The following is a 3,104-nucleotide window of genomic DNA, read 5'->3' as shown; positions in this document are numbered from 1 at the left end:
TACTATCCATCAGACTCGTTTCGCGTAACCTTCGCCGGATCTGCACTTCCGAGCTACGTTGAAGTGGGAGGAGCTCGTCTACCTGTACGCCTGTTTGTACCGCGGGTCATGAATTGTTCCAATTGCAAGCAGCTAGGTCACACGGCCACCTACTGTAGCAACAAGCAACGGTGCGGTAAATGTGGGGAACGCCATGCGGATGATACTTGCAGTAGGCCCGCTGAGAAGTGTGTTTACTGTGGGGAGAATCCGCATGCACTTTTGACATGCCCAACGTACAAACTTCGCGCGGATAAACTGAAGCGATCCGCCAAAGAGCGCTCCAGACGCTCTTACGCACAAATGCTTAAAAGAGCTGTTCCACTTATCTCCGAAAACCCATTCGCTCTCTTGCCAACTGACGATAACGCCTCTAACGACCCTTGCGAGGGGCATTCTTTGGCTCCGCTTGGAAACTCTAGGAAAAGACCTAATCAAAACTCACCTGAACTTCCTCGTAAGGGTCCTAGGTTGTCCCAAACAAGGGTACAAAATAAAAATAATTCATCAACTGGAAGTGCTGGTACAAATCCGAAGATAATACCTCCTGGTTTTGGGAAATTGAGATACAACCAGGAGTTCCCAGCACTCCCCGGTGCACCAAAAATCCCAAGTGCTCCAATTTTACAGTCAGAAACTCAACCTAAAACGGGATTCCTTAAATTTTCTGACATTGTGGACTGGATATTCACAGCTTTCAACATTACCGATCCTATGAAAAGCTTGCTGGTTGCTATTCTACCAACAGTAAGAACATTTTTAAAACAGTTGACTGAACAATGGCCCCTCCTTACAGCGATCGTATCCTTCTATGGCTAACTTATTAGACGGAATCAGGGACCTGATCACTGTTTTACAGTGGAACTGCAGAAGTATTATCCCCAAAATTGATTCATTAAAACACTTGCTAGATTACAATAATTTTGATGCCTTTTCCCTATGTGAAACATGGCTTACTTCTAATATAAACTTCAACTTCCACGATTTTAACATTATCCGCTTGGATCGAGAAGACTCATATGGAGGGGTACTTTTAGGGATCAAAAAGTGCTACTCCTTCAATCGAATCAATCTCCCTTCGACGCCAGGCATTGAAGTTGTCGCTTGTCAAACAACAATCAAAGGCAAAGATCTTTGCATTGCTTCTATTTACATTCCTCCTAGGGCCATGATGGGATATCGAAGATTCTCCAACGTGATTGAACACCTTCCCTCGCCCCGCCTGCTTCTTGGAGACTTTAACTCTCACGGCACGGGGTGGGGCTGTCGATACGACGATAATCGATCTTCGACAATTCAAGACCTTTGTGACAACTTCAATATGACAATTCTGAACACAGGGGAAATGACACGGATTCCTAGACCACCTGCGCAAGCAAGTGCACTGGACATATCTTTATACTCGACATCACTACGGTTAGATTGCAAGTGGAAGGTAATATCTGATCCCCACGGTAGTGACCACTTACCAATTGTAATTGCAATCATCACTGGTTCAAAACCATCGGCACCAATCAATGTTCCCTATGACCTCACACGAAACATTGATTGGAAGAACTACGCTGCTGAGATATCCAAAACTATCGATTCAACACAGGTACTTCCCCCGGAGGAAGAATATAAGTTTTTGTCCAACTCGATTCTCGATAGCGCGATTCAAACTCAGACGAAACGAGTACCCGACGTGAACACCCAAAAACGTTCTCCCAACCCGTGGTGGGATAAAGAGTGCTCAGACGTGTACGCGGAGAAAGCTGCCGCGTATAAAACCTTCCGGAACGACGGGTTAGTTGCTAGTTATCGAGAGTACGCGATATTAGAAAAGCGAATGAAAAATTTAATGAAAGCTAAGAAACGCAGTAACTGGCGCCGGTTTGTCGACGGGTTAACAAGAGAAACATCGATGAGCACTCTTTGGGGCACGACCCGACGAGAGCGTGGAATATTCAAACCGTTGGATACTCGATTTCGCCAAGAAGGTTTGTCCCGATTCCGCCCCGGCACAGAAAATCTACCGCGCCGCGTCGCCTTACAATACCGCGAACGAAACACCGTTTACGATGGTGGAGTTCTCACTTGCTCTCTTATCATGTAACAATAAAGCCCCGGGGCCAGATAGAATCAAATTCAACTTGTTGAAGAATCTGCCAGACTCTGCCAAAAGACGCTTGTTGAATTTATTTAATAGGTTTCTTGAGGATAACATTGTCCCACATGACTGGAGACAGGTGAGGGTCATCGCCATCCAAAAACCAGGAAAACCAGCCTCCGACCACAATTCGTATCGTCCGATTGCAATGCTGTCCTGTATCCGGAAGTTATTCGAAAAAATGATCTTGTTTCGCCTCGATAATTGGGTCGAAACCTAGGGGCAGATCACTCTAAGAATGTATAACAAATTTGCATCAAATAAGAAAAAATGCATTTAATTTCCATTTTTGTATCAGCTTTGCACTCCCTCGCAGAAAAGTTTGTTTAACAAACGTCCTACGCTGATCCACTTTGTTCGACGTTTTGTTAAATGTAGGGCTAGTTTTTCTGTAGGGTTTTGACGTCTTACACGCAACGCAAACAACATTGCACGCAACGTAAAAACATTGCACGCAACGCAAAATACATTATGAATTTCTATTTTGATGGAATTAAATGCATTTAATTTCGCTGATTTTTAAAAATGCTTTACAAGTGATCTGCCCCTAAGTCGAAAGAAATGGCTTACTCTCAGATACACAATTTGGCTTCCGCAAAGGCAAAGGGACGAACGATTGCCTTGCGTTGCTCTCAACAGAAATTCAAATGGCATATGCTAACAAAGAGCAGATGGCATCAGTATTCTTGGATATTAAGGGGGCTTTCGATTCAGTTTCGATCAACATTCTTTATGAGAAGTTGCACCAGCATGGTCTTTCGCCAATTTTAAATAACTTTTTGCTAAACCTGTTGTCTGAAAAACAAATACATTTCTCGCATGGCGATTTATCGACATCACGATTTAGCTACATGGGCCTTCCCCAGGGCTCATGTCTAAGCCCTCTCCTCTACAATTTTTACGTGAATGACATTGA

Source organism: Topomyia yanbarensis, chromosome 2 (genome assembly GCF_030247195.1).
Source record: "Topomyia yanbarensis strain Yona2022 chromosome 2, ASM3024719v1, whole genome shotgun sequence".
In the NCBI taxonomy this organism is placed as follows: domain Eukaryota; kingdom Metazoa; phylum Arthropoda; class Insecta; order Diptera; family Culicidae; genus Topomyia; species Topomyia yanbarensis.
Note: the sequence above shows the minus strand (reverse complement) of the source record.